Raw genomic sequence first — 8,251 nt, 5'->3', positions numbered from 1 at the left:
TCTTCACTACTCATGGACTTTGATGCAAAGCACGTGGACACTACCTTAGGTAGTGAGAATTATGGGAGCTCAAATTAGTAGGATTTGAAAAGAAGAAGAAAGAGGGAGAGAGAGAGAGAGAGAGAGAGATTCTCCACAAACAATAAACCATTTTGAAAATTATCATTATATGGGGATTATGCAAAAGAAGGCATTTAATATTCCAAGTTGGTGATATTCAATAGCACACTTAAAATAAAATATGTCCCCTCTCTATCTCTCCCCATACATGCTAGAATGTTCAAATATAAAAGCCTTGGAAAAAAAAGAGCTAATCAATTTATGAGTCAAACTTAGAGTGGGCCAAGGCTTTGAACTTTAGCACCCTCAAATGACTATTAAGAACGCCATGCTACTACTAAAAGGCAAAACACGTGTGGATAACAAGCCACTCAATTTCTAAGTCAAACTTATGCACCAAGACTTTGAACCCAAAATTTGGACTAGCATCCCCCTCCACAAGACTATCTTGAAAACAATATGTGTTGTCTAGAAGTACCAAAACACACCAAACATGTGGCAAATTAGCCCCATGACTTCACTGTTTCTCTAAAGAAGTACAAAGAAAGATTGAATTTTATTTATTAGTATTGCCTAGATAAAATTCCTTAGCATAGACCTAGTCACTTAGTGTGATTTTCCAAAACCTTTGTTAATTATTTATTTTATCCTCTTAATTACATCTCCCTCCCTCCCTCCCTCCCTCTCTCTCTCTCTCTCTCTCTCTCTCTCTCTCTCTCTCTCAAATCTCACAAAATTTGTACTCTCATTAAACTATTAGGTGATGCTCATGAATATTCATGTCCTCTTTCGAAACTCCCCAATATATAATGAGACAACTAATAGTGGGCAACCAAAACCGATGTGTGTATGTGTTCCCCAAGCTACCTCTTCTTAATGTTAAAAGAAATTCCCCAATTTATAAGAAGACATATCTACTATCGAGACAACCAAGATCAATGTGTGTATGTGTTCCTTAAGCTATTCAGAATTAAGCACCAAGTCTGAAAAGGCAAAAATCGAGACCAATTTACTCTTGTCCCAATCGATTCTATCGACAAGCACTGCCCACCTTTCAAGTCCTTAAGGAAATGCTTGAGGGGGGCATTTCTTGGAACAATATGGCAAGTGGCAGCGACCGCGAGCCATATTATTTCCTGGAAATGCCCCCTTTAGGCATTTCATAGACGTCAAGGGCCCAATGGGAGGCCGTGTTAGGTGTTCATTTGTATCACAAATTATTTGGTGCAATGCATGCATTCCATGGTCCTTCCAGCTTTGACAACAACAAGAGACTTATCTTCCAACATGATGGAGACATTGAGGCATGACAATGACGCATAAACGTGTGGATTGCACCTTCGTCAAAATCAAAGCCTAAGATCCAACAGTTGAAATCTTTTTCCTTGCGACCACGGGCCTTGACGAACAATGATACCACCATACATTCCTCAAAGCAACTTTCCAATAGAATCTTAAAGTCTAGTGCAAGACTATTTACATTCTCATATATCATCATTAAAATTCTAATGCAAATCAGTTCAAGGCTTAAAGAACACCATGCTAGCTAAACCCAAAAATTTCATGTGTATATACTTCAAGGGGTTGCATGAATTTACATAAAAACCCATGGTTCCATCTTCTAAAAAGTATTAATGCTAAAATTTGTCGATCCAACCAAAGTACACGTTAGAGGGAAAATTTATGAAAGTTTCCCAACATGATGTTGCATGCCTATCCTATCAAGTAACACATTTAACATGGTCCATCTAAGAAATACATGGGAAAATAATAGTCTCATCATCACCAGCCCCATGTGGCTATATTGTACCCCAAGTGTTTCTTTATGACTTTGTTCCATGGAGGGATCCCAACATTCCCCTCCATCTTAAAACTATTTAGGAAGACAAACAATCCACCCAAAAAATTTGCAAGAACGATCTTATTGGACCTCTATGAAACAAAGGTTTAAAGTTGAAATAGGCTATATCCATTTTGTTCCACCAGGCATCATTTTTACATTCATAGTGGCCATATTAGTGGCCATATAGTATTTACAACAATAGCCATTTACAACAACAGCATTATAGAACATTATTTGGATGTTGACTTCTGTCCTTTAAGCATGGTGATGGAACTCCCTCCATAAAACAAATTAAAGATAAGAGAAAACCTAGAAAGATTGATCACGAACTATGCTATCCACGTGATCTCAAAGCCTGTAGGTGGTTCGAGGATTCAGAACCCAATGCAAGAATCACGCGCACCTCATGATACTAATTGATACCACTCTAATTGAATTGATCTAACGGTTTACATTCATCACGTTAAATCCAAGGTCCCACATTCTCTAAATGATCCTATCCAATTAGCGTGCTTAGTATATTATAGATATGACAATTGACTTAGGATCTGACAACTAGAAACAAAAAAAGCCAACAAACATGATCATAGAAGCACTAGAATATCTTATGGAACATGATAATCCATCACCACTAGTCTTTCTTAGTTTCCTTTCAACGATTGAAGACCAAGTTGAAGCAATAAATTGACTTATAATTCAACAACAAACTGAAGCTCAGGTCGAACTTGTTGAGCATTCATCATCAACAAAGATGCAACGAACTTGTTTCATCCCTTTGATCCTTTGAACAGTCATCTCTTTTCACCATTTCCCTTGCCATTGCTTCTGCATAGCATGGTAGTTCACTACACACACAATATACAGTGTAAATATATATGAATGTACAAATAGCACTAAAGTTTATTTGACTATTTGACTATTGAACATTATTGAAGTATTTTTGCGACATATCACATTTAAGAATGCAAGCAATGAACTCTACACCCAAGCACACCATGCTCCATTCCTACCTTCAAAACAACATGCATGACAAGATGTACTCATCCTAAAGCATTGCATTTGACTTTCCAAAAGAAATTACTTATCATTTGCACTTCATAGTTTGACCAATATCACATAAGATCACATGAAGTGAGTCTTTAATTAAGTGTGGCATAAGAGAATAGTTAGGTGAGTGCTAGAATTTATGTGTCTTCCTCCAATCAAAAGTATTAAAAACACCAATCACCATAGTTTGTCATTACCCCTGACCATGTTAATCACACAACTCTAAAATGTCACTAAATATCACCAAAACAAGCACAAAAGAAGTCAAGCTAAAAGTAGCTCACTATGAGTCATAAGGGTTTTTGAGAGGCTCAATAGCATTCTCATCACCCTCAATGTCTTGATCAAGAAGTTCCAATCGAGCTCTCTTTGCATTGGCGGTCTGCACAAGTGGCTCCACAACACTACTCACAATGAAAACATCATTATCAAAAGAGAAGCATGCACGCCGATTTGCCAAGCATGCTCTCATGAGAGGTGCCACACCACATCCCATCTCCATGCACAAACCACCAGGAGGACACAAAAGGATCAACAAACACTCAATGAAACTAACAGATTTCTCTAATGCTCCTCGAGCTGTCTTTTGTATGTCAGGGAGATAATGAGTCCAGTGGTCACTCATTTGGCAAACATTCAACTTGTCAAAAAGAGGTTTACTCTCCACATGGAATGTTGGTGGTTTATGGCCCACACGCCTCACAAACACAAGCATGAAGGATCGCATCTGCAAGATGAAGGAACATATGTCATTGACATTTTATCTCTTACACCATACAATGATAAGAAGAAACTTCATGAACCCAACTCACCAACATATCTTCTCCTTCATGTACATTTATGTGACCATATGGAAGCTTTTCTAGCACAAATACACGACGGTCCACCTCCAATCCTTGTGCACGAACATATCGTTCCATCCATGTAATACATTGTCCTTCATATACAGATCATACAAAATATCCATATTGTCAAAGAGCATCCATGCTCGAAGTCTTAAATGGAAGTAAAGCAAAAGAAGGAAGTAAATGGATGTAAATAGAAGCTTACCTGCCAATGGACAGATGAGTACCAACCACCCATCATCATCCAACGTCGCTGCAGCTACAGCTATGCCATACTTTAAGTGATCCTCTGTGAGTTTGTTCCATGAGGGGAGGCCAACATCTCCACAAATCTCAAAACCGGTCGGAAAGTCAAGCATTATAAAGTTTGTAGCCCACTTCACCTTCTTACCAAATCTCCTATAGTCTGTTTCTTTTTGAGCCACTGCTAAGAAAAATTCATGAGCTTGCGTGTAAACACCATTCTTCTTCCCATCAACAAAGTCCAAGCCCATGGCAATATAATCTCCAATGGAACAATTGCAAAGCAATGTGTCTCCTCGACACACAGTGGGATCCATAGGTGATGGACGATGAAAGATATAAGTGATCATCTCTTTCACAACCATTCTACTTCCTGTAATATACAATATCACAAATATAACAATATAACCTTTTCTTGCAGTAATGAAAATGATATAACAATGAGTTATTGTATATAGAGCAATTGTTTCATGAAAGGAGAAATGATTATACCTTGGTCTTGGCCAATGCTTTCCTGACGTTCTTTATCGACACGAGTTGTAATCTCTACAACAACTGTGCAAGTAAATCAAATTGGTCAATCTGCAACCAAAAATACTTTCCACAACAATCCTGTAATTTATCAAAATGATTTAATAAACACCTTCTTCATCCTGGGGTGGAACATCCTTTGGTGGTGGCACAGAAGTTGTAGCCTTTTGACTCCCCTTGTCTGTCTTGCTTGTGGCCTTATCTTCACTTTTCTTGCTTGTAGAATATTGTGTGAAGAGATCTCTCTCTCTTGTTAAAACTTGACCATTGGTGAAGTCAATCCACCAAGGGCAGTGTGCAAGTTCCCATGAGACAATGCATGCATGGTTCCTGGGTACATGCAACTTGCTGGGTTCCTAATCTCCAACCACCCTTTGCACTGTCTAGGCAAATCATTCAATTTTCCTTCTTGCACCAAGTGGGAGAGATACCTTAAAGACATACAGTTTAATGTTGTGTCAAAGCTCTTAGAAAGATACTGCAAGGTAACCCTAAACCACCCTTTGCACTGCCTAGGGAGATCTTTCAATTTTCCTTCTTGCACCAAGTGGGAGAGATACCATAAAGATTGTATGACATACAATTTAATGTTGTGTCAAAGTGCTCACAAAGATAATGCAACATAACAAAATAACTCAAAACTATACCTAAAAACCACACGCTGCGCTGCTTGATCAAGCTCTATTGCCTTCCTCTGTGCTCCTCCATCTCCTCTTCTCCCACTCTTGAGCTCAGCCTTGCCATCCCTGGATCTCAACGAAGCAAACACATGCTTTCGTCCCTCCAACTTAATGTCCTCTATATATTGTTGTAGTGTATAATCTTTCGTCAAATCAAGTGGCTGGGTCATTGCACAAAGTGCACATAAATCCTCCAAAGCCATTGATGATTGGATCTCCACTTTCTCAAGGAATGTCTCCTTTGTTAACCACCTACTTGGAAAGAAATCAAACTAGCACATCAAAGAAAGAAATCCAACTAAGCACATACCATCCTGGGAAAATATAGGATAGGCATGAAACACTTACCCTCTATACTCATTATCTCCTGCAGGCATAAAATACATCTCCCTCATCCTCTTGTTGGCATCGAGAAGTGATAGCAACATGAGTCTCTTCTCATTTCTCAACTCTGCATTAGCAAGATACTTTAGCTTGGATAAGGTAACAATAGAATCATGACTTTCAAAGCGCAATGAAAAAACCTTTTTCTTCCACACATCACCAAGTTTAGGATCAAGGATGTTGAGCACCTAGGATGATTCAACATAAGCAAAAAGATAAGATACTTCACATTAAAAGCCATCAATAGCATTCAAGAAAAAGTGGTCACATACCATTCCCATTTTATCCGAGTACTTTTTGTGAATTCTTGTACGCTCTTTGCGCTTAGCCTCTACCCTCCTCTCTTCAGAAACTGTCTTTCCCACATGTTCTATTGCTTGCGTAAGGTCTCAAGTGTATTCAACCTCTACGAAATCAAGACCCTCGAGAAATAATAAATGGATACAATTAAAAATGCTAATCTTGCTAAATGAAAAGAATGAATATAATGAGAAATGTGAATACAATAAAAATGAGCACACTTGAAACACCAAACGTGCAAGATATCCTCTTGTCAAAGGGTACCATTGTTTTTTCCCTTTTGAATCCCTTGTCCTTGCTTTTTCAATGACTACACATTGTTCACTAGTCAAAGTACTAAGAAACAAGGTGGCATCACACTCACATATATTATTTGTGTTAACAAGAGTGTCTCGTACACTAGGTTTAATGATAGCATGCTCATTCAATCTGCACATATAGACAAGGTTCAATTAGCATTCTAGTTAGTAATTTTCATATCAAATCGTGCACAGCATCAAATAAAATATTTTAATGTACTTACGAATTCATTCTTTGCAATCCAGCAAGCAATGCAATCTCTGAAGTACGGCGAGGGTCTATCACTGTGCACATCACCCTAATGTGTCTTGACTTAGTCTCCATGTAGGCCTCAGAAATCAATTGCATCCATGCAGTGGTACGATGATTGCCCTTCCATACATAAAACATCTTCTTACACATAAACTGCCACTCTTTTTTACTTGCAAGCTCCTTTTCAAATTCACCTTAAACTTCCCTCCACAATGGTGTCCATGTTTCTCTGACTTCATTTGTGACTTTTGTTTCCTCCCCATTTGAAGTGCAAAGAGAAACAATGAAAGCCCCTTTTTCAGGTAAGTAACCTTCATATTGAAAAGCACTTTTAAGTGTTGCCACATCAGACCTCAAACCACGTACACGAGCATATGGAATCATCCTACACAATGGTATTCGTGGACACTCATCAGAGCCAAGGAGTCTGCATCTGCCAATGACATCACCTCCTCTTGCCATCTCCAAGCATAATTTCTCCAAGTATCCCTCTTTCCCACAGTAATTGCATCTTCTAGTTTCACGTGCAGTCTTCTTCTTCTTGTCAGTTGTTGCAATATACGATTTGTAGTATTTTGCTTTTCTTCACTCATCAGCATCCCTACATAGTTGAGAAAATCCACGTCATCATCAAGATGTAGTATACAAACTATCTCTCCATATTGCTCCATGGGGTAGAATTCTCAATAAGATCACCTTCTTGGCTTCATCCTCAAGATAACTAAGCTAGCTGAGGAGTGCTTGCATGCGATTTAGAAATGAATATTGTAGAGCACTTGGTTCAATCCATATCAAAATATGTGCTTCACAATTTCACAACCGGTTAGCAAGATAAGCAGTTCAGAAAGTGCCTTGCCAAATTTCCCCATGACACTATTGTCTCTGTCATAGATTTTGTCAAAAATTACTCATCAACATTTTATACTAGGCTAGCTACTTAACATTCATGGCATTTCTGCAAGATCGACATCTATCTCTTCATCCTCTTGTGGAAGTGACCGCTCAATTTCTTCATCCATACCTTGAATTGTAACACTATCCACTTCAAGAACCTCTCTTTCGTTCCCTACATTGTCATGGATAGATCCCTCACTCGGGGGGCACTCTCTTTTCCTTCTTTGTGCCCTTGCAGTAGTGGCAAGAGGAGGCTTTTTGAGATTCAAAACCCTGTTCTTGACCATGATTCCAAGACTGAAATCCACCAATAACAAAAAGCAATCCATGATGAAAAAACAATCAATCCGTTATTTTTCAAGCATTTGCTATATCAAGGCAGGCCAAAATTCACCTTTTTGCTCAAGCCCCAACAAATGGCTCCAAGAGTAAGCACGAGCACAACACTAATATGCCCTCCTAAATCTGCACGAGGAACAACCTTTTGCACAACGTATTAATACGCTGAGCTAAAACCTGCAAATTGCCTTATTTAATGACATCTGAAATCTTGCCTTCCTCAAGTGCAAATATGGAATTTTCATAGACAAATCGTTTCCTAAAACACATCATTCTTGCCAACAAATCACCTCAATGGAGAATTGATAAAAGGCAAACTATAAAATCTTTGTAGCATGAGAAAATGGTAGAACATTTGGAAAAATGCAAGATTAAAAGGTTTTCAACCACGTATTAATACGCGTGCTCTACCAATGAAAAAAATACGTTTAGAGCTTGCTTGAAAGGCCTTCATTCCAAACTTGTTACAATGGTACTTGATTTTATCTCCACGGCTCTAGTTGAGTTGGAGACGAAGATTTGATCAAAAAGCT

The 8,251-nt window shown here is 38.5% G+C and overlaps 1 pseudogene; it reads right to left on the bottom strand.

Moving 5' to 3' along the window:
• Positions 1-3,233: 3,233 nt before the first annotated feature.
• On the bottom strand, positions 3,234-6,947 carry LOC147890058 (uncharacterized; annotated as a pseudogene).
• Positions 6,948-8,251: the final 1,304 nt, after the last annotated feature.

The sequence above is a fragment of the Dipteris shenzhenensis genome, chromosome 19 (genome assembly GCF_047967505.1).
Source record: "Dipteris shenzhenensis isolate YYH24624 ecotype China chromosome 19, Dip_SZ_1.0, whole genome shotgun sequence".
NCBI classification, from domain to species: Eukaryota; Viridiplantae; Streptophyta; class Polypodiopsida; order Gleicheniales; family Dipteridaceae; genus Dipteris; species Dipteris shenzhenensis.
The sequence above is the reverse complement of the archived record's forward strand: the minus strand, read 5'-3'. Positions and strand labels throughout refer to the sequence as shown.